The 21028-nt window shown below is 41.0% G+C and overlaps 3 non-coding genes and 1 pseudogene across 3 annotated transcripts; all 4 read right to left on the bottom strand.

Annotated features, from left to right (window-relative positions):
- Positions 1-15779: 15779 nt before the first annotated feature.
- On the bottom strand, positions 15780-15852 carry LOC119304651. The gene has a single exon (XR_005148383.1). It is a non-coding gene; the product is annotated as a small nucleolar RNA Z267 (small nucleolar RNA).
- Positions 15853-15916: 64 nt separating this feature from the next.
- LOC119304757 lies at positions 15917-15994 on the bottom strand. Its single transcript, XR_005148465.1, has one exon. It is a non-coding gene; the product is annotated as a small nucleolar RNA snoR122 (small nucleolar RNA).
- Positions 15995-16037: 43 nt separating this feature from the next.
- Positions 16038-16127, bottom strand: LOC119304660. The gene has a single exon (XR_005148388.1). It is a non-coding gene; the product is annotated as a small nucleolar RNA R44/J54/Z268 family (small nucleolar RNA).
- A 158-nt stretch (positions 16128-16285) lies between these two features.
- LOC119304655 lies at positions 16286-16374 on the bottom strand (annotated as a pseudogene).
- Between the last annotated feature and the right edge of the window lie 4654 nt (positions 16375-21028).

Below are 21028 nucleotides of genomic sequence, written 5' to 3'. Positions count from 1 at the left end.
TTGAGGATTTTTGTCGCACTTTGACAGTGGGTGATGAGAGGAGAGTGTCACCCATCACTGCCGGTGGTTTACATTTTCCTGTTGTTCGTTACTTTGCATATTTCATTACCAAATGCTTGCTTGCTAGGGAGAAGGTGCATGCACTTAGTTCACCAGACCTTGTTGTTTTACGTCGCGCAATTGAGGGCGACAACACGTATAGCTTGGGAGCTATCGTGGCTCATCGCCTCCATCTTAATAAATCTCAGGGCAAAATACACGGTGGGATTTATGATACTCGCTTGGCGACTCACTTCGAAGTTGAGATACGCCCTCATGATTTCCCTCTTACCACAGTTTACCTAGACCGTGCATCCATGGATCACCATCACTTTCTTGCACATGATCGTCTTGACATTGCCATTCCTTATAACTTGGTCTATAACATTGACACTCATGATGTTATCCCCTTGCCTGCACCTGCTTTGTTTGATTCTGTTGCCAGGGGCGGATACCGGATTATGCCTGCAGACATCCTTGCCTACTAGAACGCTCACGCTGCTGCAGAGGCTGCACAGGCACCTCCACAGTGGGATTAGTGGATGCCTGCTCCTCAGGATCCATACTACCCTCCAGGCTACTGATTCACTACCAAGTTAGGCCAAAAGCCTAAGCTTGGGGGAGTACGTGTTCTCACCGACATTATATTCATGTTCACATATCATTTCATTTGTCGGTGTTCACACTTTTTCATTATATCATCCATGCTTAGATTTATTTTTTGCTTTCTTCTTGTGTGTTTGAAAAACTTTAGAAAAAACAAAAAAATGTAGTAATTTACTTTCTATGCAGGCTTAGTAGTAGCAATAAAAAGAAAACCCAAAAAGATTTCCTTGTTCTTCTTTTGCTTGTTGTGAGCTTTCCCATGTAAATAGTTTTCCTCGTTTTTGCTTTTTATTTACTTGCTGAAGAAAACCAAAAAACTCCAAAAATATTTCAGTGTGTTTCTCTGAATTTCTTTTCTTTTATTCGAGTCTTACCGAGAAGAAGACCACGATGAAAATGTTGAGTGGCTCTCATATGGATAACTGTTGAACTAATAAGAGCCCATTTTACCTTGTCTTCTCCTATTGAATAAAATGTTTGCAAATTCCAGCTTAGTCCATGGCACTCTTGCACTATTATTATTTTCATATCATTCGGTCGTGCAAGTGAAAGGCAATAATGACGATATTCGATGAGCTGGCCGTGGCAAGGAGAAACTGGTATGAACTCGACTTGTCTTGTGTGTGTAAATATGTTTAACCTAGTGCCCATGATTCAGCCCGTTATGATTAAACATGTCTGCAATGACAATTAGAGATTATAGTTTCTCATGCCATGCATAAGTAGCTGGGAGTGGATAATGATTTATATTGGATATCAACATAGCGTTAAAATGATTGTGATGTAGTATGATGATATCGTATCCTCCTCTGAATGTTCGAGTGGCTTGACTTGGTGCATGTTCATGCATGTAGTTGAATCAAAACCAACATAGCCTCTATAATGTTTATGTTCATGGTGTTCATATCCTACTCATACTAGTGTCCAATGTTACTTATGCATAATGCCTGGTCATGATCGTTGTTGCTCTCTAGTTGGCCGCTTCCCAATCTTAAAATTGCTAGCCTTCGCCTGTACTAAGTGGGGATTCTACTTGTACATCAAAAACCTTGAACCCAAAGTTATTCTAGATGAGTCCACCATACCTACCTATATACGGTATTACCCTGCCATCCTAAGTAAATTTGCATGTGACACCTCTAAAAACTTCTAAAAAATATTTGTTTTGTGTGCCTAGATCGTTCATGGAACGACAGGAGGTGGTCGATATCTTTCGTGCTAAGCATGTTATCCTCAGGTCAAGTGTTTATTCACTCGCCATCACACGAGGAAATGGGCGGTAATAGGGATTCCCAGTCCCGAACTCAAAAATGCAAATAATTAAACAAAACTCCCCTGGGACTATTGTTGCTTTGGACGGCACCCATTGTTTCGGACAAGCCGTGGAATGTGATTGTTGGTGGCGGGGGAGTAAGCCTTTACTTTTATCGCTTGGGAACCACCACAAGCGTGCTTAGCATGGAAGATGTTGATAACTGATGGTCGTGAAGTGAATAAGAAGGGTGCATGTCACAAAATATCATTTATCTCTGTTTTAAAAACTGAGCTCTGGCACCTCTGCAAATCACTGCTTCCCTCTACGAAGGGACTTTCTATTTACTTTTATGTTGTGTCATCACCTTCTATAAACAAGCGCCAGAAACTGAGTAGAGCACAGTGGTCATGATTTATGCATTGTGTATAGCTAATGTTGGGTGCAACATGACTGGATCTTTTCTACCATGAATTACAATGTTTAGTCGCTGCTTGAACTTCGAAGGTGCTCTCCATTTATGTTTTGCGGTCTTAGAAAGGGCTAGCGAGATACCATTATTGTCATATTACATCATAATTGTTTTGACAACGTGTTGTTGTTTGAGATATCTTATTATTGCTCGCTAGCTGATAATGTCATTAATATGAATCATTATAATCTTTAAGAGTTATTGTCGACATGGTTAGTCATAATGCTGGCTGAAAACCTGGGTGTTGTTAAAGCTTATTTATGCAAACAAGAGCAAAAGAGTTTGTAAAACTTTTTCTTTCTCACTTCCAATTTATCAACTGAATTGCTTGAGGACAAGCAAAGGTTTAAGCTTGGGGAGTTGATACGTCTCCAACGTATCTACTTTTTCTCATGCTTTTCCTCTTGCTTTGGACTCTAATTTGCATGATTTGAATGAAACTAACCCCGGACTAACGCTGTTTTCAGCAGAACTACCATCATTTTGTTTTTGTGCAGAAATAAAAGTTCTCGGAATGGAACCAAACTTTTTGATGATTTTTTATATCAGTAATAAGAATTTCTGGAGCCAAGACCGACCGGAGAGGGGACCCTAGGTGGGCACAACCCACCAGGGCGCGCCCCCCTCTCCTGGCGCGCCCAGGTGGGTTGTACCCACCTGGTGGCCCCGCTGACGACCCCCCTGATACTATAAATTCACATATTTCCAGAAAAAATCAGGGAGAAAGAAATATCGCGATCCACAAGACGGAGCCGCCGCCAAGCCCTGTTCTTCCTCGGGAGGGCAGATCTGGAGTCCGTTTGGGGCTCCGGAGAGGGGAATATTCGATCTTCGTCATCACCAACCTATCTCCATCGCCAATTCCATGATGCTCCCCACCGAGAGTGAGTAATTCCTTCATAGTCTCACTGGTCGGTGAGGAGTTGGATGAGATTCATCATGTAATCGAGTTAGTTTTGTTAGGGCTTGATCCCTAGTATCCATTATGTTCTTAGATTGATGTTGCTATGACTTTGCCATGCTTAATGCTTGTCACTTTGGGCCCGGGTGCCATGATTTCAGATCTGAACCATTTATGAACTCATCGTTATATCCATGTTTTAGATCCGATCTTGCAAGTTATAGTCACCTACTACGGTTATAATCTGGCAACCCCAGAGTAACAACAACCGGGCCCACTCCCGGTGATGACCGTAGTTTGAGGAGTTCATGTATTCACTATGTGTTAATGCTTTGTTCTGGCTCTCTATTAAAAGTAGGCTTTAATATCCCTTAGTTTCCAATATGGACCCCGCTACCATGGGAGGGTAGGACAAAAGATGCCATGCAAGTTCTTTTAATAAAGCACGTATGACTATTTACGGAATACATGCCTACATTATATCGATGAACTGGAGCTAGTGTCATATCGCCATAGGTTATAACTGTCACATGATGAATATCATCCAACAAGTCACCGATCCAATGCCTACGATTTTATCCTTATTGTTTCTGCTAAGTTACTACTACTATCATCACTGTTACACTTGCTACAAACTACTGCTATCACTGTTACTGTTACCGTTGCTACTGTCACTACTATCAAAACTATCAAACTACTTTGCTACTGATCATATTGCTGCAAATAATTAATCTCCAGGTGTGGTTGAATTGAAAACTCAGCTGCTAATACCTTCAAATATTCTTTGGCTCCCCTTGTGTCGAATCTATAAATTTGGGTTAAATACTTTACCCTAAAAACTGTTGTGATCCCTTATACTTGTGGGTTATCAAGACCTTTTCCTGGCACCGTCGTCGGGGAGCATAGCTATATTTGTTGAGTAACTTGGCATTATTATCGTATTAACACTCTGAAGAATCTGAAGGATCCAAAGACTAAGATATTTCCCTCAAGGATGAGGGGAGGTAAGGAACTGATGTCCAGTTCTGCTTTAGATTCACCTTCTGTTATGAGTGAACTTGCAACACCACCGCATGCTATTAATCCTGATATGTCGCAAGTTATTGATGGTGCTACTTCTACTACGAATGATGCTTATGATGATTCTACTACCTTGCTTGATAATGATGATGTGCCACTTGGTGATTTTCTTGATAAACAAATTGCTAGAGTTATACAACATGATGTTGTTGAATCTGATGATGAGCTTGAAACTGAAACTCCTGAAACACATGCTAGAACTAGCCTTCCTAGATATGAATTGCCTAAGGTACCGGAAGGTTATGTTATGAGTGAAGAAGCAACTAGAGATATTCTTGCTTGAAGTGATAGAGATGATCTAGAGAAATTACTATGCGAGTATAAAGAAAAATCTTTGAATGCTAGAATGAAATGAGGTCCTAAGTTTGCTAGTTCACCTATCTTTATTGATGATAAGGATTATGAATTCTTTGTCGACCCAGAGTTAATTAGTTTGGTGGAATCTGATCCTTTCCATGGTTATGAAACTGAAACTGTTGTGGCACATCTTACTAAGTTGCATGACATAGCCACCCTTTTTGCTCATGATGAGAAAGCTCGTTATTACTTTATTCTCAAATTATTTCCTTTCTCATTAAAGGGTGATGCTAAAACCTGGTACATGATACGTCTCTGTCATATCTATAATTTTTGATTGTTCCATGCCAATATTATACAACTTTCATATACTTTTGGCAACTTTTTATACTTTTTTTGGGACTAACATATTGATCCAGTGCCCAGTGCTAGTTCATGTTTGTTGCATGTTCTTTGTTTCACAGAAAATCCATATCAAACAGAGTCCAAACGGGATAAAAATTGACGAATGTTTTTTTTGGAATATATGTGAATTTTGGGAAGTGGAATCAACGGGAGCCGATGCCCAAGGGGGGCACGAGGCAGGGGGCGCGCCCTGGGCCCTCGTGGACACCCTATAAGGCGGTTGGTGCCCTTCTTTCGCCGCAAGAAAGCTAATATCCGGATAAAAATCGTGTCCAATATTCAGCCCAATCGGAGTTACGGATCTCCGGAAATTTAAGAAATGGTGAAAGGGCGGAATCTGAGAACGCAGAAACAGAGAGAGACAGAGAGACAAATCCAATCTCGGAGGGGATCTCGCCCCTCTGCCGCCATGGAGGCCATGGACCAGAGGGGAAACCCTTATCCCATCTAGGGAGAAGGTCAAGTAAGAAGAAGAAGAAGAAGGGGGGCTCTATCCCCCTCTCTCCCGGTGGCGCCGGAACGCCGCCGAGGCCATCATCGTGTGACGGCGATCTACACCAACACCTCTGTCATCTTCACCAACATCTTCATCACCTTCCCCCATCTATCTACAACGATCCACTCTCCCGCAACCCGATGTACCCTCTACTTGAACATGGTGCTTTATGCTTCATATTGTTATCCAATGATGTGTTGCCATCCTATGATGTCTGAGTAGATTTTCGTTGTCCTATCGGTAATTGGTGAATTTCTATGATTGGTTTAATTTGCTTGTGGTTATGTTGATGTCCTTTGGTGCCCATCATATGAGCGCGTGCGTGGATCACACCATAGGGTTAGTTGTATGTTGATAGGACTATGTATTGGGGGGCAAGAGTGACAAAAGCTTCAACCTAGCATAGAAATTGATGTGTACGGGATTGAAGGGGGGCCAATATATCTTAATGCTATGGTTAGGTTTTACCTTAATGAACGTTAGTAGTTGCGGATGCTTGCTAATAGCTCCAATCATAAGTGCATAGAATTCCAAGTCAGGGATGACATGCTAGCAGTGGCCTCTCCCACGTAAAACTTGCTATCGGTCTAGTAACGTAGTCAATTGCTTAGGGACAATTTCGCAAATCCTACCACCATATTTCCACACTCGCTATACTAACTTTATTGCTTCTTTACCTAAAACATCCCCTAGTGTTTATTTACGTGCTCTTTATATTCTTGCAAACCTATCCCTTTACACCTACAAAGTACTTCTAGTTTTATACTTGTTCTAGGTAAAGCGAATGTCAAGCGTGCGTAGAGTTGTATCGGTGGTCGATAAAACTTGAGGGAATATTTGTTCTACCTTTAGCTCCTCGTTGGGTTCGACACTCTTACTTAACGAAAGAGGCTATTGATCCCCTATACTTATGGGTTATCAAGACCTTTTTCTAGCGCCGTTGTCGGGAGTTATAGCATGGGGTGAATATTCTCGTGTGTGCTTGTTTGCTTTATCACTAAGTAACTTTTATTTTCTGTTCTAAGTTGTTCTCTATCTTTAGTTATGGATATGGAACACGAAATACCAAAAAAAATTAGGTGTACATGCTACTCATGGTGGTGGGGAACCTCCTAAAACCCTCGATGCTCATTATGTGAAATATATTATGTACTACTTTGATAATCCTAATAAAACCCCATTCAACCTAGTAATGGGAGACACGTTGGATCAACGTGAATACTTTAGGGATTATCGCTTGACTCAAAAAGGGAAACTATTATGGGATCAAATTCATATGTTGCATTGGTATGCTCGGGAACTATGCTTGAGATATGATTATACTTGTTGCTCTAGGGTGAAGGCTCCACACCTTCCCTTTTCATGCAAATTGAATGATGATAAAACCTTGGCTTCTTATGCTAATGGTATATATGATTACTATGATGTGGAACAAATAGAAGAATTTGTTGCTTTTATGGGTGCTTATGAAATTGAATCTTTGTTTAAAGAGTGTGAATTTTTTTATGATTTAGTTTATAGACCTGAAAATTTAGCTATCCTTAAATATTGCTATGAGAATTATGAATTCAATTCCGATATTGATGATTTTATTGAGAGAGTCTCCGCTGTCCAAGAAGAGACTAATATTTTGCAGGAGTCTATGGAAGAAGAAATTGATGAAATTGTGAGCTCATTTGATGAAAAAGATGATGAGGAGAGCGAAGAACAAAAGGAGGAAGAACGGATTAGCTACCTGTGCCCACCTTCTAATGAGAGTAACCCTCCAACTCATACATTGTTTAATGTCCCTTCGTGCTTACCGAAGGATGATTGCTATGATAACTATTATGATCATGTTGATCCTTTTGAAATATCCCTTTTGATGATGCTTGCTATGCTTGTGGACAAGATGCCAATATGAATTATGCTTATGGAGATGAATTTGCTATAGTTCCTTATGTTAAACATGAAATTGTTGCTATTGCACCCACGCATGATAGTCCTATTATCTTTTTGAATCCTCCCAACTACACTATATCAAAGAAGTTTGCCCTTATTAAGGACTATATTGATGGGTTGCGTTTTACTATTACACATGATGATTTTGATAGATATAATATGCATGTGCTTGCTGCTCCTACTTGCAATTATTATGAGAGAGGAACTACATCTCCGCCTCTCTATGTTTCCAACATGATAAAATTGCAAGAAATTGTTTATACTATGCATTGGCCTTTACTTTGTGTGCATGAATTGTTCTTATATGACATGCTGATGCATAGTAAGAGAGTTAGACTTTATCATTACATGATATATGTTACTTTGTGCTCACTACTAAATTACAAATCATTGTTAATTAAAATTGGCTTTGATATACCTTGGGATCAGGGTGGATTCATTACTTGAGCACTATATGCCTAGCTTAATGGCTTTAAAGAAAGCACTGCCAGGGAGACAACCCGGAAGTTTTAGAGAGTCATTTATTTCTGTTGAGTGCTTTTATAAAGTTTAAAAACAAAAAATAAAGAGGGGAACCCAAAACTTTTCAAAAAGGAAAGTGAAAGTGAGAGAGACAAGCATGGTTGAAGTGGGGGAGCTCCTTGAACTTTGTTCATGCTCACGGAAACTTTGTGAATCTTGATTACAGACACTTTTCAACAAAAATAATTATCCCCTTGTACAATTCCATTGTATTACTAAAATAATGTGCCAAGGTTTGCCTTTAGGGTGTTTTAGATTACTTGTTGGTTTGTGCGGTGCAGGACAGAAACTTTGGCTTTAGTGCGTGATTTTACATTTATTACTGGAACGTTAAACGGTTCTAAAACTTTTTGCACTGTCTTTCTATACAAATTGTTTTTTTTCTAATTTTGGCGGAATTGTTGGAGTACCAGAAGTATGGTGAATGTTCAGATTACTACAGCTGTCCTGTTTAAGACAGATTCTGATTTTGATGCATAGTTTGCTTGTTTTGATGAAACTATCGATTTATATCAGTGGATTAAGCCATGGAAAAGTTATATTACAGTAGATAAAATGCAAAAACAAAATATGAATTGGTTTGCAACAGTACTTAGAGTAGTGATTTGCTTTATTATACTAACGGATCTTACCGAGCTTTCTGTTGAGTTTTGTGTGGATGAAGTGTTCGAAGATCGGGGATGTCTCGATGTGAGGAGAAGGAGAGGCAAGAGCTCAAGCTTGGGGATTCCCAAGGCACCCCAAGTAAATATTCAAGGAGACTCAAGCGTTTAAGCTTGGGGATGCCCCGGAAGGCATCTCATCTTTCTTCAACAAGTATCGGTATGTTTTCGGATTCGTTTCGTTCATGTGATATGTGCAAATCTTGGAGCGTCTTTTACATTTAGTATTTCAATTTTCTTTGATGCACCATGCTGGTATGAGATAGTCCTTGGTTGATTTATAGAATGCTCTTTGCACTTCACTTATATCCTTTGAGTATGTCTTTATATAATGCTTCATGTGCTTCGCTTATATCATTTGAAGTTTGGATTGCCTGTTTCTCTTCACATAGAAAACCGCCATTTGTATAATGCTCTTTTGCTTCACTTATATTTGTTAGAGCGTGGGCATATCTTTTGTAGAAATAATTCAACTCTCTTGCTTCACTTATATCTATTTAGAGAGATGACGGGAACTGATCATTCACATGGTTAGTCATAAAATCCTACATAAAACTTGTAGATCGGTGAATATGATATGTTTGATTCCTCGCAATAGTTCTGCGATATAAGGTGGTGATATTAGAGTCATGCTATTTGAGTAATTGTGAAATTGATAAATACTTGTGTTGAGGTTTGCAAGTCCCGTAGCATGCACGTATGGTAAACGTTGTGTGACAAATTTGAAGCATGGGGTGTTCTTTGATTGCTTTCCTTATGAGTGGCGGTCGGGAACGAGCAATGGTATTTTCCTACCAATCTATCCCCCTAGGGGCATGCATAGTAGTACTTTGCTTCGAGGGCTAATAAACTTTTGCAATAAGTATATGAGTTATTTATGACTAATGTGAGTCCATGGATTATACGCACTCTTACATTTTCGCAATTTGCTAGCCTCTACGGTACCGTGCATTGCCCTTTCTCACCTCGAGAGTTGGTGCAAACTTCGCCGGTGCATCCAAACCCCGTGATATGATACGCTCTATCACACATAAGCCTCCTTATATCTTTCTCAAAACAGCCACCATACCTACCTATTATGGCATTTCCATAGCCATTCCGAGATATATTGCCATTATCATCATATACACGACTTGAGCATTTATTGTCATATTGCTTTGCATGATCGTGAGATATCTAGCATGATGTTTTCATGGCTTGTCCATTTTTTAATGTCATTGCTACGCTAGATCATTGCACATCCCAGTACACCTCCGGAGGCATTCATATAGAGTCATACTTTGTTCTAGACATTGAGTTGTAATATTGAGTTGTAAGTAAATAAAAGTGTGATGATCATCATTATTAGAACATTGTCCCATGTGAGGTTATCAAAAAAAAAGAGGCCAAAGAAGCCCAAATAAAAAGAGGCCAAAGAAGCCCACCAAAAAAACAAAAAAAGAGAACAAAAAAAATGAGAGAAAAAAAGAGAAGGGGCAATGTTACTATCCTTTTACCACACTTGTGATTCAAATTAGCACCATGTTTTTCATATAGAGAGTCTCTTGAGTTATCACTTCCATATACTAGTGGGAATCTTCATTATAGAACTTGGCTTGTATATTCCGATGATGGGCTTCCTCAAATGCCCGAGGTCTTCATGAGCAAGCAAGTTGGATGAACACTCACTTAGTTTCAGTTTGAGATTTCATACACTTATAGCTCTAGTGCATCCGTTGCATGGCAATCCCTACTCCTCGCGTTGACATCAAATTGATGGGCATCTCCATAGCCCGTTGATTAGCCGTGTCAATGTGAGACTTTCTCTTTTTTGTCTTCTCCACACAACCTCCATCATCATATTCTATTCCACCCATAGTGCTATGTCCATGGCTTGCCTCATGTATTGTGTGAGGGTTGAAAAGGCTGAAGCGCGTTAAAAAGTATGAACCAAATGCTCGGCTTGTCATCAGGGTTGTGCATGATGGGAGCATTTTGTGTGACAGAAATGAAGCATGGCCAAACTATATGATTTTGTAGGGATGAGCTTTCTTTGGCTATGTTATTTTGAGAGGACATAATTGCTTAGTTAGTATGCTTGAACTATTATTGTCTTAATGTCAAATGATAGACTATTGCTTTGAATCACTTGTGTCTTAATATTCATGTCATGATTAGATACATGATCAAGATTATGCTAGGTAGCATTCCACATCAAAAATTATCTTTTTTATCATTTACCTACTCGAGGACGAGTAGGAATTAAGCTTGGGGATGCTGATACGTCTCCGTCGTATCTATAATTTTTGATTGTTCCATGCCAATATTATACAACTTTCATATACTTTTGGCAACTTTTTATACTATTTTTGGGACTAACATATTGATCCAGTGCCAGTGCCAGTTCCTGTTTGTTGCATGTTTTTTGTTTCGCAGAAAATCCATATCAAACGGAGTCCAAACGGGATAAAAACTGACAAAGAATATTTTTTTGGAATATATGTGAATTTTTGGAAGTGGAATCAACACGAGACGATGCCCGAGGGGGCCACGAGGCAGGGGGCGTGCCCCAGGGGTTCGGGCGTGCCCTGGGCCCTCGTGGCCACCCCGTAAGGCGGTTAGTGCCCTTCTTTCGCTGCAAAAATCTAATATCCGAATAAAAATCGTGTCCAAAATTCAGCCCAATCGGAGTTACGGATCTCCGGGAATTTAAGAAACGGTGAAAGGGCAGAATCTGGAAACGCAGAAACAAAGAGAGACAGAGAGACAGATCCAATCTGGGAGGGGCTCTCGCCCCTCCACCGCCATGGAGGCCATGGACCAAAGGGGAAACCCTTTTCCCATCTAGGGAGAAGGTCAAGGAAGAAGAAGAAGAAGGGGGGCTCTCTCCCCCTCTCTCCCGGTGGCGCCGAATCACCGCCGGGGCCATCATCGTGTGACGGCGATCTACACCAACACCTCCGTCATCTTCACCTTCCCCCATCTATCTACAGCGGTCCACTCTCCCGTAACCCGTTGTACCCTCTACTTGAACATGGTGCTTTATCCTTCATATTATTATCCAATGATGTGTTGCCATCCTGTGATGTCTAACTAGATTTTGGTTGTCCTATCGGTAATTAGGGAATTGCTATGATTGGTTTAATTTGCTTGTGGTTATGTTGCTGTCCTTTGGTTCCCATCATATGAGCGCGCGCGCGGATCACACCATAGGGTTAGTTGTATGTTGATAGGACTATGTATTGGAGGGAAAGAGTGACCGAAGCTTCAACCTAGCATAGAAATTGATGCATACGGGATTGAAGGGGGACCAATATATCTTAATGCTATGGTTGGGTTTACCTTAATGAACGTTAGTAGTTGCGGATGCTTGCTAATAGTCCCAATCATAAGTGCATAGAATTCCAAGTGAGGGATAACATGCTAGTAGTGGCCTCTCCCACGTATTGCTTAGGGACAATTTCGCAACTCATACCACCACATTTCCACACTCGCTATACTAACTTTATTACTTCTTTACCTAAAACAAATGTTATGAAACAATTAAAGTATAATTCTGATATGATTGCTCGCATGAATGACTTGTTATTTAGAATATCAAATGATGTTATAAGTGTTGGAAAGTATGCATCTATGGTTCAAACTCAGTTAGAACAAGTTACTAAATCATAAAGAGAATTGTTTGATGAAATGAATCATAATATGTATGACTTTGCTGTTAGAGTTGCAACTAGAGGAGGTAAAATGACTCAGGAATCACTTTGTCCTAAGGGTCACCCTAAAAGAATAAAACAAGATTCACAAAGAAACAACACTAATGCACCTAGTCATTTCAAAAAGAAAAAAAAAGAAAAATGTTAGGACTTTGCACACTTCTAGTGAATCTAAAATAGAAAAACCTCCTAACAATGAAAATGAAACACCTGCTAGAACTAGCATTTCTAGATATGAATTGCCTAAGGTACCGAAAGGTTATGTTATGAGTGAAGAAGCAATTAGAGATATTCTTGCTTGCAATGATAGAAATGATCTAAAGAGATTACTATGAAAGTATAAAGAAAAATCTTTTAATGCTAAAATGAAATGTGATCCTAAATTTGCTACTTCACTTATCTTTATTGATGATAAGGATTATGAATTATCTGTCGACCTAGAGTTAATTACTTTGGTGGGATCTGATCATTTCCATTGTTATGAAACTGAAACTATTGTGCCACATCTTACTGTTACTCTTGCTGCTATCACTACTATCAAAATTATCAAACTACTTTCCTACTGATTACTTACTGCAGATAATTAATCTTCAGGTGTGGTTGAATTGACAACTCAGCTGCAAATACCTTCAAATGTTCTTTGGCTCCCTTTGTGTCGAATCTATAAATTTGGATTGAATATTTTACCCTCGAAAACTATTGCGATTCCCTATACTTGTATATGATCAAGTACAATCATTGTGGAATTCCACCCATTCGAAATGACTTCGGTATTAACAACCTCAAGCACTTCCTCCACTAAATCTCCTCCAAGGACCGACCAAAATTTCTTGTAGAAGATGGCGCATAGACCGTCCGGACCCAAAGCCTTCAAATCACCTATACTTTTTTGACTTATTCCTCAGTAAAAGGAGCAAGCAGAGACTCATTCATGTAGCTTGTAACATAGTTTAAAACATCATCCTTCGGTACATTAATTTTTGAAGAGAAAAGGTACTAAAAGTATTTGCTAAGCTACTCATCGACTCATTATCTTCTCTCCAAACTCCTTATTCATCCAACAGTTTCCTGATTTGATTCGTCTTCTTATGAGCTGCTGCAAAATTGTTAAAGAAATTGATATTCCTAGCATCAAACTTCAGCCAATTCACACGACTCCTTTGTACCTAATAAATTCCATCCGTTTCCAAGTTCTCTATTTCAATGAGTAGTTGTCGCTGGCTATTCGCCGCCTCACCAATGAAGGGATCCAACCACAACTATTGCAACTCAACCTTATGCTCTTTTAGAGCAACTCCAATAGGGCGACTCATTTCGTCTGCCCGTATTCGTTTGGGTCGGCGCAGACAAAAATGACGGCCCAACGCGCCGACCCAAACGGACGCGCGTCCATCTTACGTCCGCGGGCGACCCATTCCAAGCCCAATTTTGAGCTAAATTTGCGTCGGCGCGAACACGAGACGGACGTGCGCGCGCCTACTCCTCTCCCCGGGACTGCCTGTCGGTGGCAGCCACCACCATTTTCCCAAACAACGCTCCCGTCCCCCCCCCCAACCAGCCATGGAGGATGCCATCGACCTCGACGCCGCTGCCTCCCTCGCCTCGTCCGATGCCGTTGCCCCCTCCGAAAAAGGCAAGCCTCATGCCCCGCACAAGACCGCCGCGACGACCAAGCCGAAGAAGGCACTGACACCACAGCCGATGAGTATGATGGAAGAAGGCTATGTGATGGGCAATTTTTCATGATCTCTTTCCACATGCTAAGGTGGTCAATGCAGCACACAAAAAATTTGACCATCGATCGATTTTTGTGGACATAGATGGCGATGTGCGGGGTGAATTGATCTCTTGAGAACCCCATATCTTTCGAATCTTCCATCATACCATAGATGGCGATGTGCGGGGTGAATTAATCTCTTGAGAACCCCATATCTTTCGAATCTCCCATCATACTCATCGGTCGTGGCGCCCCTTCCTCCTTCTCATGAGAGACAGTATCTCATTAAAATCACCTACAACTAGCCACAATACATGGATCTACAAATAAAGAGTACTGAGATAGACGTGTGCGGACACAGCTTTGATGCCTTAAAAGCACCTGTCTTTTGGTTATTGACATGTGGATCAGCCACCTGTTGGGTCCACATCTCAGACATCTTTCAACTTTGGCTCCCCATAGAAACTCATAAATCTCCACGTCTCCTCCGGCGAGCTACCCACTAACACATCAATGAAATTTTTTGCTCTTGTCCTGGGATAGTAATCGGGTTACACCAAAACAGGAGAATTCAGTTGTGTTTCAGACAGGAAAATCACATCTGGCCCCCATTACTTCTGGATGTCCAAGAGCGCTCTAAGTGCCTTCCTGCTGGCCATACCACAACCACAATAGTTCCAGCGCCAAAGAAACTCCCTGTCAGCAAAACATTGAGAGGTCTATAGATCCAAGCTTTGCATCAATGATTAACAACAAGAACTTAGCGTAACCGCCCAAGGACAATATATAGATCCCAGCTTTGCAGCAGTTCTTCGCCAGGGAACACATCGTCAGGACATCAGACAGCCTCAAGAGGCCATAGGCCATGCTGTCACCGCCGGCGATGGCAACGCTGTAACACTAGATCGCCAGCGGCTAGGTCTTTTCTTTACCTCTCTCTGATACAGTATCTTACAAGTTACAACCTTCACAATGATGTGTCTTCTGCGTACTACAGGTTTACATCATCATCATGATCGTTAACTGACTTCATGATGCTATCATTATGTATAAATATCATGAACATAGCATAATTAGTATTAGTTTGAAAATTAATGATCATCGTTGCGTGCTTGCCACTAGTTTTGCTCGTCTAAATGCCACATCTTGGTTTTGACATGATTGCATTTTAACCATTATTTAGCATAAGGTCCTACAGGCTAAAGGATGAAACTCATCTTGGTTTTGATATGATTGCATTTTAACCGTTATTTAGCACAAGGTCCTACAGGCTAAAGGCTGAAACTGTACACACGCGATGGAGAAGGGGCAAGCGACTTCAGCTGGTTGTCTACACAGGCGGATCCGTAGGAGGCCAGCCGACGCAGGACAGGGTCAGGAAGAGCAGGATTGGGAGTTGCTGGACGTTCTCATCAAGCGACGTCAACAAGAAATCTAAACAAAGTTGCAATCCTGAAACCTATCAGGAGCTTCAGGAACAACATGTTTTAGCAGACTATGGAGCCCAGTTACCGATTATTTTACTAGCATTTAACAGGTGAACAGCTCACAATATTTAGGTGTTTTAAGTACCAGGACCAGTATTTTCATCGATCTCCTAATTCCAAAGAAAACAGAGAGCAAGATTCAGTTTTGCCAGATCCAAATTAGGTAAAAAAAGGGTAAAACAGATTGAGTGGTAAACAATGGATTGGATGCAAAAGCCTCAAATTGTAGTTCTTTTTCATAGCTGAAGCTGCAAAGTATATTTAACACCATCACGGGCAGTTCACTCTAATCCACAATTAAACAAACCAGGCAATAGAAAATAGAATAACCAAAACTTAAAAGTAGCTGCCTAAGTGGTAGTGACAATGTTTTTGATCGTCATGGAACAATCCGATAATACGTGCATTTTTATGCATCATCAGCAGCCAATCAAATCCAATGAAAAACTCGAATCAACTTGGAAGACATAAACATAAGAAAGATTCCCATTATAGACTTGGTCTATCATAACCATTAGATGGCTCTAATGTCCCTGTCTGATTGTCATCACCTGCTTCCATGGACTCCCATCCTAGATCTGAATCGCCTAGAACACAGCTATCGAACGAGAAAAGAGGACTCCAAATAATACGAGCAAAACCAGAAAAGAGTCGCAGATCTAAGAGAGGAAGAAAAATAGCGACTCAAAAACACATCACTTTGGCTTGGGAAATCGAAAACATCAGAGAGATTCCCATTATAGACGTAGTCTGTCATAACCCCGAAGGGTTCTGATGTCCCTGTCTTGCTATCATCACTTGTTTCCATGGATCCCCAACCAAGAACTCAAACTACTAAAACCGCAGCGAAGAAATAGGAGATTTGGACGAAGCAAAACGAGGAGAAACAAATCGAAAACTCGAGCTCAAGAAGCAAACCGAAGGCGGCAGGCGGTGGGGGCTGGGCGATGCTTCCTGACCCCTACGGCTTGCGTATATATAGGTGCCGCGAACATCTAGGGTTTTCCAACGTGGGCCTGCTGGGCTATATATCTTACAGACTCGGCCTAATAAGTTATTGCAGTGGGTCAAGTTATGCGACTATCTCGGCTCGGTTTATCACGACTCCTCTTTTCGTTACAAGCCAGGTCTCTGTTTGACTCTCTTTTCTTCCTTGCTTGACCATAAAAAAATTAGGTCTCTCTTTGACTCTCTTTTCTTCCTTGCTTGACCATATTTTTGATAGGTGGGACCGTGGGAACAAAAGAACAACAATTCTCATAATGAACAACGATGATCATACATTTACCTTTAGAAAATGTTGGTCATATTGCTAGGAGATGAAGATTATTTTTTGAAATGACGGGATTACTGCATTCATTATTAAGAAGAAAAAAGATACCCGGTTAATCAAGGAAAACCAAGCAAAAATCATATTGCATGGTTAATCTATCTACATACCTACTAATAATATCCGCAAAAGAACGAAAGTGCCTTTCTGCTCCCGAGCTCATTTGAGCTTGGTGAACAGTAAAATCGAAAAAAATTCGAAAGCAATTCAAAAAATTCCATTTTTGGGAGAAACATTGACAAAAGTCCTAAGTGCTTGCAAAAATTCCATAATATGAGAAAAGTTCCATAATAGGAGAGTGTCCGGTGGTTTCAGATACCCATCTTCGGATGAAGTAATCTGCCCTGGATCTAAGGCCAGGGCAGGGATGATAGTTGGTCCTTGAACGGTGCCTGATGACGAGTCCGATGAGTTTCCCTCTTGGAACAGAGGGACAATGGTCGAGGCCGAGAACCCTTCGAAGATCAAGTCTCCTCGGACATCGGCGATGTAATTCAGGCTCCTGAATCTGATCTAATGACCAGGGGCGTAGCTATCGATCTATTCGAGGTGACCAATTGAATTGGCACGCAGAGCGAAGCCGCCGAACATGAAAAGTCGGCCGGGAAGGAAGGTTTCCCCGGAAACAGCATCGTTGTTGGTGATTGAACGAGCCATCGAACCTTCTGCTGACGACACAGTGGAACTCTCAATGAAAGCACCAATGTCGGTATCAAAACCGACCGATCTCGGTAGGGGGTCCCGAACAGTGCGTCTGAGGATCGAAGGTAACAGGAGACACGATGTTTACCTAGGTTCGGGCCCTTATGATGGAGGTAAAACCCTACATCCTTCTTGATTAACTTCGATGAGTATAGAGGTTACAAGAGTTGATCTACCTCGAGGTCGTAATGGCTAAACCCTAGAAGTCTAGCCTATATGGATTCTGATAGCCTCTACAAACTAAACCCTCCAGTTTATATAGACACCGGAGGGGCCTAGGGTTGTACAGAGGTTTACACAGAAAGGAAAACACACATCCAGACGCCAATCGTGCCATCCACGCAAAGGAGAGTCCCATCCGGATACGGGGGAAGGCCTTCTACCTCGTATCTTCATGGCCCATCGGTCTGGCCCATGTCACATAGCCCAGACACCTGAGGACCCCATAATCCAGGACTCCCTCACCCCTTCAATCTCGTATGCATCAATTTCTATGCTAGGTTGAAGCTGCTGTCACCCTTGCCCTCCAATACATAGTCTTATCAACATACAACTAACCCTATGGTGTGATCCACACGCGCGCTCATATGATTGGCACCAAAGGACAGCAACATAACCACAAGCAAATTAAACCAATCATAGCAATTCCCCAATCATCGATAGGACAAAAAAATCTACTCAAGCATCATAGGATGGCAACACATCACTAGATAATAATATGAAGCATAAAGCACCATGTTCAAGTAGAGGGTACAGCGGGTTGCGGGAGAGCGGGCCGCTGAATATAGATGAAGGAAGGTGATGAAGATGTTGGGGAAGATGACGGAGGTGTTGGTGTAGATCGCCGTCACACGATGATTGCCACGGCGGCGTTCCGGCGCCACCGGGAGAGAGGGGGAGAGAGCCCCCCTCCTCCTTCTTCTTCTTCCTTGACCTTCCCCTAGATGGGAGAAGGGTTTCCCCTCTGGTCCATGGACTCCATGGCGGCGGAGGGGTGGGAGACCCTCCAAGATTGGATCTTTCTCTCTCCCTGTTTTCTTCTGTTTCTGCGGTCACAGATTCTGGCCTTTCACCGTTTCTTAAATCCCCGTAGATTCGTAACTCCGATTGGGCTGAAATTTTAACACGATTTTTATCCAGATATTAGCTTTCTTGCGGCCGAATAAGGGCACCAACCTCCTAAAGGGGTGGATGCAAGCCCCCTGGCCACGCCATGGGTAGGTGGCGCGCCTACAGGGCTTGTGGGCCCCTCGGGCATCGTCTCGCGTTGATTCCAATTCCCAAAAATCACATATATTACAAAAAAATCTCCATAATTTTTTATCGTGTTTAGACTTCGTTTGGTATAGATATTTTGCGAGACAAAAAATATGCATCAAACAAGAACTGGCACTAGGCACTGGATCAATATGTTAGTCCCAAAAATAGTATAAAAAGTTGCCAAAAGTATATGAAAGTTGTAGAATATTGGCATGAAACAATCAAGAATTATAGATACTACGGAGACGTATCATGGGGTTTGTCTATTAAACTTGGAGAATTTAAATTCGCGAGACTCATCACTAAAGCTAACACTGACAGTTTGTTTATGACAATCTATAGTAGCATTGGCAGTGTTCAAGAAAGGCCTACCAAAGATAACGGGACAAATGTCATCTTGCGAGGAACCAAGAACAAGAAAATCATTAGGATATTTTATTTTCCTGCACAAGACTTCAACGTCTCTAACAATCCCAAGTGGTGTGATGGTGTCTTTATTGGCAAGTTTAATAGTAACATCTATGTCTTCTATTTCAGCGGGTGTTATGTCATTCATAATTTCTTGGTATAAGGTAAAAGGAATAGCACTCATGCTAGCACCTAAATCACATAAACCATGATAACAATGATCTCCTATTTTAACTGAGACAACAGGCACGCCAACAATGGGTCTATGTTTATCTTTTTCATTGGGTTTGGAAATTCTAGCAGCTTCATCATCGAAGTAAATAACATGCCCATCAATATTTTCTACCAAGAGATCTTTAACCATACCAACACTAGGTTCTACTTTGATTTGTTCTACAAGTTTAGGTGCTCTAGTATTACTTTTGCGAACCATAGTTGAAACCTTAGCATGTTCTTTTATACTAACAGGGAAAGGTGGGTTTTCAATATAAGCAATAGGAACAACTGGGTCAACATTGCAAATAATAGTTTCATCTTTAGCTATGACCGGTTATTTAGTTTCTTCTTTAGTAGGGGGATGATATTTGAACCACTTCTCCTTAGGGAGATCAACATGAGTAGCAAAAGATTCACAAAAGGAGGCTACTATCTTAAAGTCAAGTCCATATTTAGTGACAAACTTTTGAAATGCATCGATATTCATGAAAGATTTAACACAATCAAACTCAAGCTTAATACCTGACTCTTTACCTTTATTGAGTTCCCAATCTTAAGAGTGATGTTTAATTCTTTCCAAAAGATCCCACCTGAATTCAATAGTCCTCTTCACAAAAGAACCAGTACAAGAAGTATTGAGCATGGATTGATCATCATGAGAAAGCCGAGCATAAAATTTCTGAATGATAATTTCTCTTGAGAGCTCATGATTGGGGCATGAATATAACATTGAATTAAGCCTCCCCCAAGCTAGAGCGATACTTTCTCCTTCACAAGGCCAAAAATTATATATGTAATTTCGATCACGATGAACTAGATGCATAGGATAAATTTTTTGGTGTGATTCCAATTCCAGGATTCAATATCATCGCATAGCATATACCATGCCAATGCTTTTGCCTTCAAAGATAAAGAGAAAATCTTCTTCTTGGCTTCATCTCCGGGCAAACCTGCAAGCTTAAATAATCCACAAATTTCATGGACATATATCAAGTGCATATCAGGATGTTAGGTTCCATCTTTTACACAAGGATTAACTAGCAGTTGTTCTATCATACCTGAAGGAATTTCATAACCAATATTTTCAGTAGGTGAAGTAGGTTGAGGGGTAACAAATTATGGTCCCGGTTGAGGTGAAGATACCCCGAACAAACCCCTCAAAGGATGGTTCTCCATAGTAACAAGTGACAATAAATTTCAGCATGTAGTAATAATTTTCCCTTACCAAGAGTGCTTCACTCCCCGACAATGGCGCTAGAAAAGAGCCTTGATGATCCACAAGTATAGGTCATCAATCGTAGTCCTTTGGATATGAAAGAGTGTCGAATCTAACGAGGAGCAGAAGGAAACGACAAGTGGTTTTCAGTAAGGTAATCTCTGCAAGCACTGAAATTATAAGTAACGAGTAGTTTGATAGCAAGATAATTTGTAACGAGCAAGTAACGGTAACGGTAAATAAAGTGCAGCAAGGTAGACCAATCCTTTTGTGGAAAAGCGAAGGCTAAAACAGTCTCTTATAATAAGCAAAGTGTTCTTGAGGGTA

Source organism: Triticum dicoccoides, chromosome 5A (genome assembly GCF_002162155.2).
Source record: "Triticum dicoccoides isolate Atlit2015 ecotype Zavitan chromosome 5A, WEW_v2.0, whole genome shotgun sequence".
In the NCBI taxonomy this organism is placed as follows: domain Eukaryota; kingdom Viridiplantae; phylum Streptophyta; class Magnoliopsida; order Poales; family Poaceae; genus Triticum; species Triticum dicoccoides.
Note: the sequence above shows the minus strand (reverse complement) of the source record. Positions and strands in the feature narration are given on the sequence as shown.